This window comes from Mobula birostris, chromosome 26, assembly GCF_030028105.1.
Source record: "Mobula birostris isolate sMobBir1 chromosome 26, sMobBir1.hap1, whole genome shotgun sequence".
In the NCBI taxonomy this organism is placed as follows: domain Eukaryota; kingdom Metazoa; phylum Chordata; class Chondrichthyes; order Myliobatiformes; family Myliobatidae; genus Mobula; species Mobula birostris.
In genome coordinates this window covers 22907497-22924974 of record NC_092395.1, presented here as the reverse complement: position 1 = coordinate 22924974, position 17478 = coordinate 22907497, and the positions used below count along the sequence as shown (strand labels likewise).

General features: G+C 41.8%; 1 protein-coding gene across 2 annotated transcripts in view; it reads right to left on the bottom strand.

Annotated features, from left to right (window-relative positions):
• Positions 1 to 17095, bottom strand: part of LOC140188304 (small glutamine-rich tetratricopeptide repeat-containing protein alpha-like) — a 64268-nt gene extending 47173 nt beyond the window's left edge. For both annotated transcript variants that reach the window (XM_072244415.1, XM_072244414.1), the window contains exon 1: positions 17004 to 17095. The gene's annotated coding sequence lies outside the window, so the exon portion shown is untranslated. The remainder of the gene's footprint in view (positions 1 to 17003) is intronic.
• Between the last annotated feature and the right edge of the window lie 383 nt (positions 17096 to 17478).

Here is a 17478-nt window from a genome sequence, read left to right as displayed (position 1 = left end):
TTCAGGTTTTATGAGCTGAAAGCTTTTGAAAGTTGTGAGTCTCACTGTTATACATTCATCTTGATATTTCAGAATGTGTGCTTATCCAGCTGCTGTTCCACACTGCTGACGCATTACTGTGTTGCAGGATTCAGCTCAAACCATATCTTCAAGATTGCAGATGACAGAACAGTGGTTGGCCTCATCAATGATGATGACAAGATGGAGTACAGAGAGGAAGTGGAGCAGCTGGTGAATTGTTATGAGAGGAACAACCTATCCCTGAATATGGAGAAGACCAAGGAAATCATTGTGGACTTCAGGAAGGTAAAGATGAACCATCCCCCTCTGCAAATACATAGCTCCTCCATAGAGAGAGTTAAGTGCACCAAGCTCCTGGGAGTTCACATCACAGATGACCTCACCTGCTCCCTTAATATCACCTGGGTGAACAAGAAGGCACAGCAGCACCTCCACTCCCTAGAGATTGAAGCAAGCAAGGCTTCCCCCCTCCCCCCCCCCCAATCTTAACTGCATTTCACAGAAACACTAGTGAGAGCATCCTGACAAGCTTCATCTCCATCTGGTATGGGAGCAGCTGAGTATCAGACCAGAAGTCCCTACAAAGGATTGTGAGAACAACTGGGAGGATCATAGGGGTCTCCCCATTATCCATCAGGGATATTTATCAGAAGCATTTTTACACAGGGCCCTTAGTATTATTAAGGATCCCACCCATCTTTGACTTTCTACCATCAGGCAGGAGACTCTGATGCATAAAGACAAGAATGGTCAGGATGGGTAACAGTTTCTTCCCTCAGACCATTAGGCTTCTGAACTCCCTGCTTCATTACCTTTGAAGTGATACTGGTTAATTTGTCCGTACCTTACAATATTTAATTTATGTACTTTAATTTGTTATTTATATGTGATCCATCTGTAGATTTTAGCCTATAAGTTATTGGGTGTTATGTGTACTACTGTGCTGGTATGGAGAAACGTCTCGTTTCTATATACATTACATGGTTATGTACATATAGTTAAATAACAATGAACTTGACTTGACTTGAACTGCTCCAAATGCCTGTGATTTGTCCTGATGGAGTTTTCAGGAGGACCAAGTTCAGTTTTCTTTGTTTCTACTCCATACCACTGAATTACACAAGGGATTAAATTAGCCGGGGGTTTATTTGATTTCACAATCACCATTTATTCGCATAATACTGGTCTTAAATGTGTACAAGTGACATAACACATAATTATTGAAATAATAAGGCTATACAATTGCTATAACAAAAATGCTTTGAAGTGAGGCAAGTGATAATTAGTAATTATTTATGTTATTCCGTTTTTACTACGGAAAGGGAATCAAAAACTGGAGGACACAGGTTTAAGGTTTAAAGGGAACATGAAGGTCAACTTCTTCAGAGGGTGGTATGTATATGAAATGACTCGTCAGAGGAAGTAGTTGAAGCAGTTAGGACATTTAAAGAGCACTTGGACAGATATACGGATAGGAAAATTTAGTGCAGGGGTCTCCAACCTTTTTTATGCCTAGGACCCCTACCACTACCTGAGGAGTCTGTGGATCCCAGGTTAGGAACCCCTAGTTTAGAGGATATGAGCCAAATTGAACTAGCTTAGTTGCATGTTAGTTAGCATGGAAAAATAGAACTGAAGGCCTTGTTTTTGTACCATATGGCTATCCACAACATGCAACAGAAAATCATAGAGAGTTAATATTTTCTGCTTAGATGACAGAAAATGAGAAGTAATGTGCAGGCAATCAAACTAGACTGTAACTTCGAGTGTCCCGTTACTGGGGTAGGGATAGAAATATGGACAGCAAAGGAAAAACTTAATTCCATAGGTTGAATGGCTGAGCAGACAAAGATAAAAAAGAAATAATATTTTTATATAATCAAAGCCAATATTAAGAATGCATATCTTTGTTCTTTGGCATTAAGCATATACAACAGTTCATCTCTCTCCGACAGGAGAACACACATCATAGTACAATAGCAACACACATAAAAGTTGCTGGTGAACGCAGCAGGCCAGGCAGCATCTCTAGGAAGAGGTGCAGTCGACGTTTCAGGCCGAGACCCTTCATCGGGACTAACTGAAGGAAGAGTGAGTAAGGGATTTGAAAGTTGGAGGGGGAGGGGGAGATCCAAAATGATAGGAGAAGACAGGAGGGGGAGGGATGGAGCCAAGAGCTGGACAGGTGATAGGCAAAAGGGATACGAGAGGATCATGGGACAGGAGGTCCGAGAAGAAAGACAAGGGTGGGGGGGGCCCAGAGGATGGGCAAGGGGTATATTCAGAGGGACAGAGGGAGAAAAAGGACAGTGAGAGAAAGAATGTGTGTATAAAAATAAGTAACAGATGGGGTACGAGGGGGAGGTGGGGCATTAGCGGAAGTTAGAGAAGTCGATGTTCATGCCATCAAGTTGGAGGCTACCCAGACGGAATATAAGGTGTTGTTCCTCCAACCTGAGTGTGGCTTCATCTTTACAGTAGAGGAGGCCGTGGATAGACATGTCAGAATGGGAATGGGATGTGGAATTAAACTGTGTGGCCACTGGGAGATCCTGCTTTCTCTGGCGGACAGAGCATAGGTGTTCAGCAAAGCGGTCTCCCAGTCTGCGTCGGGTCTCGCCAATATATAAAAGGCCACATCGGGAGCACCGAACGCAGTATATCACCCCAGCCGACTCACAGGTGAAGTGTTGACTGTTTGGGGCTTACAGTAAGGACTGTTGTTTGTTCATATTACAATAGTCTTTGTTTTATTATTTTGTACATTATTATTGTATATTGGTAAATTATTATTCTGTACTTTATTATTAGTTAATATTATTATTGCTAAGTGTGTTTTTAAATGTTGCTGCTATAACAAAATAATTTCCCACTCAGAATCAATAAAGTACTTATTATTATTAGATTCAGATCTTATCTCACCCCCACAACTTTGCATGGCTGATCTAGTAAGATGAGTGAGAAAGTGGAAATCATAAACACCACTATTAAGAGCCTGATCCACTCATGGGATTAAGAGAACTTGCAGTTTTGTTTCAACTAAAGAAAGAAAAGATCCAGTTGCAGACTGAATTCTGAGGCAAGGTTGCTATAATTTTTCTAAAAGGATGAAAGTAGCACTGCAGAACACATTGAGATTGTTGCTACATTAATCAGGATAATTTTCTGCCATTTTTTCCAAAGACAGATATGAACATGATTCCATAACCATCTTTCATTATCTTTTGCACTTGGTCACTCCCTTTTGAGTATACTTTTTAAAGATTTAAGCTTTGTCAATTGAATCATATCCTGGAATAACTAGGCGGATAGTTGGAGAAGCAATTTGTTTGGCTGTCAAAGCGCCTGCTTTTGCCTGTACCACAGAAATATCTGCATTCTTCAGCAAAAAGCTAATAGATGACCTAGTTTCCTTGGTTTTGGGACAGGATTAATAATTAAATTATTAGCTAATTAAGACATGATTTCAAAGCCTTAATGGGTACCAAACCTTCAATGGTAAGCAAGAAAACATGAAATTTCATTATAGGTGTTTACCATACACCAATTATCGGATTGTGCTCAGCCCGGCCAGCCACTCCAGTACTTCCCATGCTTACCTACTTTTGGACTGGGTGTGAGGGACAATCTTAATGGGCCTCAAATCAGAGAGGGTGGTATGGCAACATAGTGGTTAGCACAAAGCTTTACAGTACCAGCGACCCGTGGTCAATCCCCACCACTGCCTGTGAGGAATATGTACGTTCTCACCATGACTGCGTGGGGTTCCTCAGGGTGCTCCAATTTCCTCCCATAGTTCAAAGATGTACTGGTTGGAAGGTTAATTGGTTATTGTAAATTGTCCCATGATTGGGCTAGGATTAAATCGGGGGATTACTGAGCAGCATGGCTCAAATGGCTGGAAAGGTCTATTCTGTGTTGTACATCAATAAATAAATAACTAGATCACATGAGCGATCAGATATCTGGCTCAACTGTAAAAGACCCCAACCTCTTGACGTGTTTTGAAAGGAAAGTTATAGGCAGTGCTTTGCCTTGCATCTATCAAGGATCGTGATGATTTTTAAAACCAACATTTGGAAACATTTAAAAACTATTACAAGTAAATTATTACATAAAGTAAACATTAAAAGCACTGAAAAATAATGTAAGATATTAAACTAATTAAAAATTATTTCCCTCCTCTTTTGCATGTTAATCTGAAAGCCAATAATCACAGTTAGAATAATGCACTTTCACATCTTATACTACATTTGAGCAGCCATTAGAAATGAATGACAATTTCCCAGCATAATGCCAGACCACACAGAAATAGAGAATCCAATGGGGTAACAGTGACAAATAAAGCACCACGATCAATCAGCAAACCTCCACATTTGACAGCATCTACAGATGTCCAAGAGTTAATACAAACATTAATGCCAGCCAATGATATTTGACAATGATATTAGAAGAAGGAAGTCTGAGAATCGGAGCAGGAGTGCGCAGGAAGGCACTTTTGAATTTTTCGGTTTTTTTTCCATCGGCGTTCAGAGAGGTGGGACTGCGCAGGCGCGTGACATTGGGCAGTGAAGTGCGGAAGATTTAAAAGGAACAGAGCCTCATACAGCGGGTAGTGTAGTTTGCGGGCAGCGGAGTGACCTGGGAGCAGAGTGAAGGCTTAAGGGTTTTGGCTCAACGGGCTTAGGCGGAAACGGGAGAGGCGAGCAAGGTTTGGTATTCATTTTTTGTTGTTATTTGAGGAGAGGGGCAGTATGAGTGTGAGGGCAGTTTGTTGCTCTCGGTGCCGGATGTGGGAGGCCCTGGAGTCTCCAAGCCTCCCGGACGTCCACATCTGCGCCAGGTGCACCGAGATGCAGCTCCCAAGGGACTGCGTTAGGGAACTGGAGCTGCAGCTCCATGACCTTCGTCTGGTCAGGGAGAGTGAGGAGCTGATAGAGAGGAGTTACAGGCAGGTGGTCACACCGGGGCCACGGGAGGCAGACAAGTGGGTCACGGTTAGGAGGGGGAAGGGGGAGAGTCAGGTAATAGAGAGTACCCCAGTGGCTGTGCCCCTTGACAATAGGTACTCCTGTTTGAGTACTGTTGGGGGTGGGGGGGACAGTGGCCGTGCCTCCGGCACAGAGTCCGGCCCTGTAGCTCAGAAGGGTAGGGAAAGAAAGAGGAGGGCAGTTGTAATAGGGGACTCGATAGTAAGGGGGTCAGATAGGTGATTCTATGGACGCAGTCCAGAGACCCGGATGGTAGTTTGCCTCCCTGGTGCCAGGGTCTGGGATATTTCTGATTGTGTCCAAGATATCCTGAAGTGGGAGGGTGAGGAGCCAGAGGTCGTGGTACATATAGGTACCAATGACATAGGTAGGAAAAGGGAAGAGGTCCTGAAAGGAGAATATAGGGAGTTCGGAAGGGAGTTGAGAAAAAGGACCGCAAAGGTAGTAATCTCGAGATTACTACCTGTGCCACGCGACAGTGAGAGTAGGAATGCAATGAGGTGGAGGATAAATGCGTGGCTGAGGGATTGGAGCAGGGGGCAGTTTTTGGATCATTGGGACCTCTTTTGGCGCAGATGTGACCTGTACAAAAAGGATGGGTACACTTGAATCCTAGGGGGATCAATATCCTGGCGGGGAGATTTGCGAGGGCTACTGAGGTGACTTTAAACTAGAATGGTTGGGGGGTGGGAAACAGTGCAGAGACAGAGGGGTGTAAAATGAGGGTAGAAGCAAAAAGTAGTAAGGTGAAAAGTAAAAGTGGCAGGCCAGCAAATCCAGGGCAAAAATCAAAAAGGCTCACTTTTCAACATAATTGTATAAGGGCTAAGGGTGTTGTAAAAGCGAGCCTGAAGGCTTTGTGTGTCAATGCAAAGAGCATTCGTAACAAAGTGGATGAATTAAAAGTGCAGATTGTTATTAATGAATAAGATATAGTTGGGATCACAGAGACATGGCTCCAGGGTGACCAAGGATGGGAGCTCAACATTCAGGGATATTCAATATTCAGGAGGGATAGACATGAAAGAAAAGGAGGTAGGGTAGCATTGCTGGTTAGAGAGGAGATTAACGCAATAGAAAGGAAGGATATTAGCCGGGAGGATGTGGAATCGATATGGGTAGAGCTGCATAACACTAAGTGGCAGAAAGCGCTGGTGGGAGTTGTGTACAGGCCACCTAACAGTAGTAGTGAGGTTGGGGATGGTATTAAACAGGAAATTAGGAATGTGTGCAATAAAGGAACAGCAGTTATAATGGGTGACTTCAATCTACATATAGATTGGGTGAACCAAATTGGTAAGGGTGCTGAGGAAGAGGATTTCTTGGAATGTATGCGGGATGGTTTTTTGAACCAACATGTTGAGGAACCAACTAGAGAGCAGGCTATTCTAGACTGTGTATTGAGCAATGAGGAAGGGTTAATTAGCAATCTTGTCGTGAAAGGCCCCTTGGGTAAGAGTGACCATAATATGGTGGAATTCTTCATTAAGATGGAGAGTGACATAGTTAATTCAGAAACAAAGGTTCTGAACTTAAAGAAGGGTAACTTTGAAGGTATGAGACATGAATTAGCTAAGATAGACTGGTAACTGACACTTACAGGGTTGACGGTGGATATGCAATGGGAAGCATTTAAACATCGCATGGATGAACTACAACAATTGTTCATCCCAGTTTGGCAAAAGAATAAATCAAGGAAGGTAGTGCACCCGTGGCTGACAAGGAAAATTAGGGATAGTATCAATTCCAAAGAAGAAGCATACAAATTAGCCAGAAAAAGTGGCTCACCTGAGGACTGGGAGAAATTCAGAGTCCAGCAGAGGAGGACAAAGGGCTTAATTAGGAAGGGGGAAAAAGATTATGAAAGAAAATGGGCAGGGAACATAAAAACTGACTGTAAAAGCTTTTATAGATATGTGAAAAGAAAAAGATTGGTTAAGACAGATGTAGGTCCCCTACAGACAGAAACAGGTGAATTGATTATGGGGAGCAAGGACAAGGCAGATCAATTGAATAACTACTTTGGTTCTGTCTTCACTAAGGAGGACATAAATAATCTTCCGGAAATAGTAGGGGACAGAGGGTCCAGTGAGATGGAGGAACTGAGGGAAATACATGTTAGTAGGGAAGTGGTGTTAGGTAAATTGAAGGGATTAAAGGCAGATAAATCCCCAGGGCCAGATGGTCTGCATCCCAGAGTGCTTAAGGAAGTACCCCAAGAAATAGTGGATGCATTAGTGATAATTTTTCAAAACTCTTTAGATTCTGGACTAGTTCCTGAGGATTGGAGGGTGGCTAATGTAACCCCCCTTTTTAAAAAAGGAGGGAGAGAGAAACTGGGGATTTATAGACCGGTTAGCCTTACATCGGTGGTGGGGAAAATGTTAGAGTCAGTTATCAAAGATGTGATAACAGCACATTTGGAAGGCAGTGAAATCATCAGACAAAGTCAGCATGGATTTGTGAAAGGAAAATCATGTCTGACAAATCTCATAGAATTTTTTGAGGATGTAACTAGTAGAGTGGATAGGGGAGAACTAGTGCATGTGGTATATTTGGATTTTCAAAAGGCTTTTGACAAGGTCCCACACAGGAGATTAGTGTGCAAACTTAAAGCACACAGTATTGGGGGCAAGGTATTGATGTGGACAGAGAATTGGTTGGCAGACAGGAAGCAAAGAGTGGGAATAAATGGGACCTTTTCAGAATGGCAGGCAGTGACTAGTGGGGTACCACAAGGCTCAGTGCTGGGACCCCAGTTGTTTACAATATATATTAATGACTTAGTTGAGGGAATTAAATGCAGCATCTCCAAGTTTGCGGATGACACGAAGCTGGGCGGCTGTGTTAGCTGTGAGGAGGATGCTAAGAGGATGCAGGGTGACTTGGATAGGTTAGGTGAGTGGGCAAATTCATGGCAGATGCAATTTAATGTGGATAAATGTGAGGTTATCCACTTTGGTGGCAAAAACAGGAAAACAGATTATTATCTGAATGGTGGCCAATTAGGAAAAGGGGAGGTGCAACGAGACCTGGGTGTCATTATACACCAGTCATTGAAAGTGGGCATGCAGATACAGCAGGCGATGAAAAAGGTGAATGGTATGCTGGCATTCATAGCAAAAGGATTCACGTACAGGAGCAGGGAGGTACTACTGCAGTTGTACAAGGCCTTGGTGAGACCACACCAGGAGTATTGTGTGCAGTTTTGGTCCCCTAATCTGAGGAAAGACATCCTTGTCGTAGAGGGAGTACAAAGAAGGTTCACCAGATTGATTCCTGGGATGGCAGGACTTTCATATGATGAAAGACTGGATCAACTAGGCTTATACTCGTTGGAATTTAGAAGATTGAGGGGGGATCTTATTGAAATGTATAAAATCCTAAAGGGATTGGACAGGCTAGATGCAGGAAGATTGTTCCCGATGTTGCAGAAGTCCAGAACGAGGGGTCACAGTTTGAGGATAAAGGGGAAGCCTTTTAGGACTGAGATTAGGAAAAAATGTCTTCACACAGAGAGTGGTGAATCTGTGGAATTCTCTGCCACAGGAAACAGTTGAGGCCAGTTCATTGGCTATATTTAAGAGGGAGTTAGATGTGGCCCTTGTGGCTAAAGGGATCAGGGGGTATGGAGGGAAGGCTGGTACAGGGTTCTGAGTTGGATGATCAGCCATGATCATACTGAATGGTGGTGCGGTCTCAAAGGGCTGAATGGCCTACTCCTGCACCTATTTTCTATGTTTCTATGTGACTCCAAAATTATTTCTAAAGTGGAGTGATGCCATTCAAGATTCAAGATTGTTAAATATCATTGGCTGTACACAAGTGCAAAGAAAAAACTAATTTTTACTCCAGATATGATGAAGAACAAAAAAAGCACAAAAAGATAAAGAATGCAATAATTAAGAAAATATATATACAATGGCATGCAAATGTTTGGGCACCCCTGTCAAATTTCTGTTACTGTGAATAGCTAAGCAAGTAAAAGATGACCTGATTTCCAAAAGGCATAAAGTTAAAGATGACACATTTTTTTAATATTTTAAGCAAGATTACCTTTTTATTTCCATCTTTTACAGTTCCAAAATAACAAAAAAGGAAAAGGGCCCGAAGCAAATGTTTGGGCACCCTACATGGTCAGTACTTAGTAACACCCACTTTGGCAAGTATCACAGCTTGTAAAGGCTTTTTGTAGCCAGCTAAGAGCCTTTCAATTCTTGTTTGGGGGATTTTCGCCCATTCTTCCTTGCAAAAAGCTTCTAGTTCTGTGAGATTCTTGGGCGGTCTTGCATACACTGCTTTTTTGAGGTCTATGCACAGATTTTCGATGATGTTTAGATTGGGGGACTGTTAGGGCCATGGCTAAACCTTCAGCTTGCACCTCTTGAGGTAGTCCATTGTGGATTTTAAGGTGTGTTTAGGATCATTATCCTGTTGTAGAAACCATCCTCTTTTCATCTTCAGCTTTTTTACAGATGGTGTGATGTTTACTTCCAGAAATTGCTGGTATTTAATTGTTCCTTCTACCAGTGAAATGTTCCCCATGCGACTGGCTACAACACAAGCCCAAAGCATGATCGATCCACCCCCGTGCTTAACAGTTGGAGAGGTGTTCTTTTCATGAAATTCTGCACCCTTTTTTCTCCAAACATACCTTTGCTCATTGCAGCCAAAAAGTTCTATTTTAATTTCATCAGTCCACAGGACTTGTTTCAAAATGCATCAGGCTTGTTTAGGTGTTCCTTGGCAAACTTCTGACGCTGAATTTTGTGGTGAGGACGCAGGAAAGGTTTTCATCTGATGACTCTTCCATGAAGGTCATATTTATGCAGGTGTCGCTGCACAGTAGAACAGTGCACCACCACTCCAGAGTCTGCTAAATCTTCCTGAAGGTCTTTTGCATTCAAACAGGGGTTTTGATTTGCCTTTCTAGCAATCCTACGAGCAGTTCTCTGGGAAAGTTTTCTTGGTCTTCCAGACTTCAACTTGACCTCCACCGTTCCTGTTAACTGCCATTTCTTAATTACATTACAAACTAAGGAAACAGCTACTTAAAAACGCTTTGCTATCTTCTTATAGCCTTCTCCTGCTTTGTGGGCATTATTTATTTTAATTTTCAGAGTCCTAGGCAGCTGCTTAGAGGAGCCCATGGCTGCTGATTGTTGGGACAAGGTTTGAGGAGTCAGGGTATTTATAAAGCTTTGAAATTTGCATCACCTGTCCTTTCCTAACAATGACTGTAAACAAGCCATAGCCCTAACAAGCTAATTAAGGTCTGAGACCTTGGTAAAAGTTATCTGAGAGCTCAAATCTCTTGGGGTGCCCAAACTTTTGCACAGTGCTCCTTTCCTTTTTTTCACTCTAAAATTGTACAAAACAAAAATAATACACTAATCTTGTTTAAAATGTTGAAAAGAATGTTTCATTTTTAACTTTATGACTTTTGGAGAACAGTTCATCTTCTACTCACTTAACTATTCACAGTAACAGAAATTTTGACCAGGGAGTGCCCAAACTTTTGCATGCCACTGTATAAATAAATAAGATAGCTTGCCTACATGGATTGATGTTATGTCCACGAAATAATGCTAAGCACAGGAGTGTCTGTACAGAAGGTGACTGACAGGAAATGATCAAGTAGTGATGATGGGGATGTGTGGAGGAGTGGGTTAGTGGGTAGACGTGTGGATCAGCCTTACTACTTGGGGAAAGTAACTGTTTTTGAGTCTGATGGTCTTGGCGTGGATGCTACATAGCCTTCTCCCTTTTGGGAGTGGGACAAACTGTCCATCAGCAGGGTGGGCAGAATCCTTCATGATGTTACTGGCTCCTTTCCATATATTTCCATATATATATATCCCAGATGGCGGGTAGGTTGGAGTCGGTGATACGTTGAGCAATTTTGTCTTCCCGTTGTAGTGCATTTCTGCCCACCACAGTGCAGTTTCCATACCATACAGTGACGCAGCATGTTAGGATGCTCTCTGCTGTGTATCTGTAGACTGCCATGAGTATAGATGTGCATAGTTCAGCTCCCTTCAGCCTCTTCAGAAAGTAGAGGTGTTGGTGAGCTTTCCTGATTCTGTGGCATGTGCTCTGGGGCCATAAGTGTGAGATGTGCACTCCCAGGAGTCTGAAACTGCTTGAAATTTCCACGGCTGTGCCACCAATGTAAAGAAGGATGGAGTGGTGTGAGTTCTCCTGAAGTCGATAACCATTTCTTTTGTAATGTTGACATTGAGGAAGAGGTTATTTTCCTGGCACCAAGCCTTAAACTCTTCCACCTCCTCCCTATGGACCATTGGCGATGAGTCCGACCACTGTCATCGGTGAACTTGACAATGTGATTACTTGGGTGTTTGGCCATACAGTCATGTGTGAGTGGGTGTACAGCAATACACTCAACAGATAGATCTGGGGGTCACCCATGTTGAGGTTGATGCAGAGGGAGGAGCGATTATGCATCCTGACCATCTGAAGTCTGTTGGTTAGGAAGTTCAACACCCAGTTGCAAGTGGTATATTTAGACCAAGGAATAGGAGTTTGTTCACCAAGGCCTGTGAAACAATAGTTTTGAATGCCAAAACGAAATCCAGAAACAGCATTCTGACATAATTGTCCTTATTTTCTGTGTCTGTCAGGGCCAGTTGAGTGACAGGTGCTATATTGGTGATTGTCTAATGTGGCAGGATTGAAGTTTTTGATATGTGCCATTACCAGTCATTAAAAACACCTCATGATGATTCATGATAGAGCCACCAGACGGTAGTCATTTCATTCTGAAGGTATAGAATTCTTTGGTACAGGGGTGATCATGGTTGTTTTGAAGCAAGAAGGGACAGCAGCCTGGATGAGTGAAGTGATGAAGATGTCTGTGAAGACATCAGTAAGCTGGTATTGAGTACTTGGCCTGGGATGCTGCCTGGCCCAGCTGCCCTATAGGGGTTGACTCTCTGCAGAGTTAAATAGCTACATCAACAAACAAGTAGGGAATTTGTCCATCCTGAAATGTTAACTCTTTTCTTTGCTCCTTAGATGCTGTTTGAACTGTCTGGTATTTCCAGCATATTGTGTTTTTCACTTGTTTCTTTGCAAAGGAACTCCGCAAAATGTAACTCACCATTTCACCTCAGAAGTGTCCAGCATTTTATAAATGTTAATCAAAACAGCTTAAAATAAGTTGCTATCACAATGCGAAAAAGAAACAAGTAATCAGCTCAACATTCTACATTCACCAATATAATGTAATCACATCATACAGTACTTTGATTCAGACAAGAGCCCAAAGCGATGGTGGGAATAAAACAGACTGAGCCTTTGTAAAACCAGAGATAAACAACTATAGGAAAGGGTACCATAAAGAAATGGTGATGCAAATGCCTATTATAAAAAGTATGAATTATTTTCCAAACTACACAGAGTGCTCAAAAGCAATAGGCAAATACAAACCGACCAAATAAAACCAGAGGTAATTCTCTCCTTGAGACTCCTCCTCCTTTCAATAAGATCATGGCTGGTCCAAATTAATATCATACATGAACTGGGTTTCATAACAAGCTTAAAATAAAAAATTTGAATTGTAAGTCAGGCAGCCCTCCAGGCATTCGATAAGATCATGCCTGATCCTCATCTGAAGACCATTTTCTTGCCCCATCCTCTTACCTCTGGACAACCTTTAAAAATTAAAATCTATTTCAGCCTTGAAAATAACAAGCATTTAAATTTCTCCAGGATAGAGTATTATGCTATAACTCATCAGTGAGGAAATTTCTAATCAGTCAGAAAATCTGGAAATTAAATTAAGACTTCTGGCAGCACCTACAGTGACGGAAACAGAGTTAATATTCCAGGTTGATGACAACTTTGTGAGAACTGGTAGTATTAGGATTTCAGTAACATCATACAGGACCTAGCAAAAGTAGACATGCAGCAGCTACCTCAGATAGATGTTTTTTTGCAATCCTAATTTATTTCCCAAGTCCTCTCCCTCACTGTATTCCTTAAGACAATCCTTTGATTGTAGTTGCTTTTACACAGAATCAAAGGATTGTCTTAAAGAATATAGTGAAGGAGAGGACTTGGGAAATAAATCAGGATTGCAAAAAAAAAGTCATGAAGTATCCTTGGCAAGTAAGGTTAATGGGAATCCCATGACATCACACAAGCATATCAGGAACAAGAGAGTAGCCAGGGTAAGACTGGTAAGGTGCTTATCTAACTGGAAGTCTGTAACTAATGGTGTACCACAGGGTTTGGCTTTAGGATCCATGTTGTTTCTGATATATTAATGACTTCGGATGTGAATGAAGTCAGTATAATTTATAAGATGACAATGAAGTTGGTGTAGACAGCAAGGGAGGTTGTCTAAGGGTACATATGGATGTAGATCACACGGAAAGTGGGATGGAACATTGGCAGATGGTATATAATCCTGATAAATACAAGGTGATGCATTTTGGGAAGTCAAATAGTCGTAGGACATAAAGACTAAATGTTAGGGCAATAAGAAATGGTTAAGCAGAGAGACTTTGGGGTTAAAGTCCATTATTCCCTAAAAGTAGTAATACAGATAGATAGAGAGATGGAAGATATATGACAGGCCTGCATCCACAGGTCAAAGCATTGAAAATGAAAGTTGGAACATCAAGTTGCAAATTTACAAAACACTGGTTAGATTACACTTAGAGTATTGTATAAAGTTCAAGATGCCACTATGTGTGAAAAATGCAGTTGCACTGGAGTACAGAGGAAATTGACCAGGATATTGTCAGGGATGCAGTATTTCAGTTATGAGAAAAGATGAAAACAAAGTTTATTTTCCTTGAGGTAGAGAAGGCTGAGGAAGAACCTCAATTAGGTAAGCAAGATATAGAGGAGCTTTGATAAGATAGATAGTGAAGGTATTTATACCAAAGGTTATAGTCTTGTCAGGATAGGAGGTTTAGAAGGGATTTGAGGGAATAATTTTCACAATAAAAACATTGATCTGATGTACATTGCTTCTGAGGAGAACAAAACCAGACTTAACAACTAGATGAAGGATTGAATTGCCAAAGCATATGTTAGGGACCATTATCTGGAGAGTGAACAGTGGTACATAGCATAATTATGGATTAACTAAAATGAGAACCAGTCTTCAGGAAATAAAATGCTGTACACAATTTAACTTCCAACTGATACTTTGTGGCTAGAGAAAACAATCATGGGTGTGGGTCATTCTCATTCTATCCTACTGAAAGTTCATTGGGCACAGTGTTTTAAAAAAACTGGTAAGACTGCACTTTCATTCGTAAGGCCAGTGATGTTGTGGGAATGGAACTGGCCTCTCTCGCGGTGGTGTCTAAAAAGAGGATGCTGTCTAAGTTGCATGCCATCTTGGTCAATGTCTCCCATCCACTACATAATGTACTGGGCGGGCACAGGAGTACATTCAGCCAGAGACTCATTCCACCGAAATGCAGCACAGAGCGTCATAGGAAGTCATTCCTACCTGTGGCCATCAAACTTTACAACTCCTCCCTTGGAGGGTCAGACACCCTGAGCCAATAGGCTGGTCCTGGACTTATTTCATAATTTACTGGCATAATTTACATATTACTATTTAACTATTTATGGTTCTATTACTATTTATTATTTATGGTGCAACTGTAACAAAAACCAATTTCCCCCAGGATCAATAAAGTATGACTATGACTTAGGATATTGTGTGAAGTTCAACTTCATTATCTACTAAGGGCTAGATCTGTGGCATTCAAGACCGGTGATCCAGAACTATACAAGTCTAGGTGTGACCTACGGAAGGTGATTTTAAGGGTGAATAACCAATTCCAATTGAGGTTAGAGATTAAACCGGATGTACATCAGTCTGGCAGGGTTTGCAGGTCGTTACTTCTTACAAAGCGAAATAACATCATGAATGGCTGTGATGCTTCATTCAGAAATCAGCTCAATGCCTCTTATGCATGCCTTAAGTATAATAAAACTATGCGAATCCCTGCAGCATCCACTTACACTGTGATCTCTGTCTCAGAGGATGATGTCACAACATCTTTCAAGAGGGTAAACCCTCACAAGACATCAAGCCACGATGGTGTACCTGGGTAGGGCTCTGAAAACCTGACCCAACCAACCAGCAGGAGTGTTCAAGGACATATTCAATCTCCTGCTGCTGCAGTCAGAGGTTCCCACCTGCTTCAAAAAGGTGCCAATCATACCAGTGCAGGGTAAGCTGCCTCAACGACTATTGCCCAGCGGCACTCACATCTGCTGCAATGAAGTGCTTTGAGAAGCTCGTCATAGCTAGAATCAACTCCTGCCTAACCAAGGACATGGACCCACTGCAATTAGCCTATTGGCAACAATAGGTTTACAGCAGATGTAATCTCACAGGTTCTCCACTCGTCCTTGGATCACCTGGACAATAGTAATACTTACAGTGGTGCTAGAAAGTTTGTGAACCCTGTAGAAGTTTCTCTATTTCTGCATATTTCTCAACAAATAAATGAACAAGTACAATGTTTTTGTGTTATTTATTTAATTGGGTTCTCTTTATCTAGTTTTAGGACTTACGGGAAGATCTGATCACATTTTAGGTCATATTTATGCAGAAATAGAGAAAATTCTACAATGTTCACAAACTTTCTAGCACTACTGTATGTCAGGCTGCTGTTTATTGACTACACCATTTAGGACTTCGACAGATCATCAAAGCCTCCTGTAAATTTCCACAGATGTAGAGTGGAGAATATTCTGACTGGTTACATCACAGCCTAGCGTGAAGGCTCCAATGCACAGGATCAGAAGGGGCATCAGAGCATTATAGACTTGACATGTGCACAACCCTCTCCACTATCAAGGACATCTTTATGAAGCAGCACCTCAAGAAAATGGCACTCATCATTGAGGACCCTCACCATCTGGTATATATCTTGTCTTCTCGTTACTACCACCAGGGAGGAGGTACAGGGGTCTGAAGATCTGCATTCAACAATTCAGCAACAGCTTCTTCTCCTCTATCACTGGATTTCTGAACAGCCCATGAATGCTACCTCATTATTCCATTTTTTTCTTTGCACTAATTATTTTGTAATTTATAGTAATTTTATGTCTTTGTGCTGTACTGGTGCTTCAAAACAACACATTTCATGTAATTTATGACAGTGATAATAAAGCTGGTTCTGGTTTAATTTTTAGCTTATTCCAGTGCTGAATAAGTCATCAACATAAAACATTAACAGCTTCCCTCTCTGGAGATTTTGCCGGATTTATTTCAGATTTCTGGCATCTGGGTTCAATTGCTTCAGATACAATGGATTTGGAGCATTGTGTAACAGCATTTTAATTTTTTTACATTACCTCAATCTATCGTTTATTTCAAAGATGGACAATCTGAGTATTGGAAATGGTCAACAAACAGTTTTGTTACTTCCCAAATGTCAAATATGTGAAATTCATCAAGTGTAGCAATCCCATCCAATTATAAAAGATCACAGATGTTTTCAATATTTTCTATTGTTTCTTTCGGATCTCTAATATCCACGGTATTTTCTATAGCTCATCTTTCAAAGCGGATTCCACTAGAATGGAACATTTTCTTTTTCTCATGCATTCATGGTTACACATCTATTGCGATACGCTTGAATGAAACGGCGAAACTGCCAACGTACAACAAATGCACTATCAACCCTACTGAATCATTAAATCTCACTGTTACTTTTGAAGATAACAGTGTAAAAGACGTGCACAGAATCTGACAGCTATTGCTACAAGAAATAATTACACACAACCAAAAAAAGTGCAGAACATTCCAGTTTCGGCCTACCATATCTGAGAGCCTCCTCACCTGCAAATACCAAACTAGCCATCAGGAAATGAGCCCGGTCAGAGGATCTAAACTGTAACGCTGAAATTCGGTGGAGACTTTTCTCATTATACAACACTTCGCCGACGGCCCTGTATGATCTCATTATAAGAATACCCCTTTAAACTCACCTTTTTTTTCTAATACTTATCAACCCCAACACAGCACCTCACAAGCGCCGTCAGCTGTACGTCCAGATCCCAGAGCGCATGCGCTGGTTCCACGCGTCTCTTCAGCCGCGGCGCATGCGCTGGTTCCACGCGTCTCTTCAGCCGCGGCGCATGCGTTGGTGCCCGGTATCGCCGTGAATGGGGTCGAACGTTCTAGGTTTTCTTTGCTCGTAGTTTTGGTTACGGAACATGGGTTGAAGTTGACCGTAGTTAGAAAAGTAGTGAGAAGGGCAAAGAAAATTCGATAATGTATTGGGAGGTGATACACATAGGTACTTGGGGTATGTACAGAAAATGGGTGAGTTAAAATCTAGCAACACACATCAAAGTTGCTGGTGAGCGCAGCAGGCCAGGCAGCATCTCTAGGAAGAGGTACAGTCGACGTTTCGGGCCGAGACCCTTCGTCAGGACGATATTGCCTGGCCTGCTGCGTTCA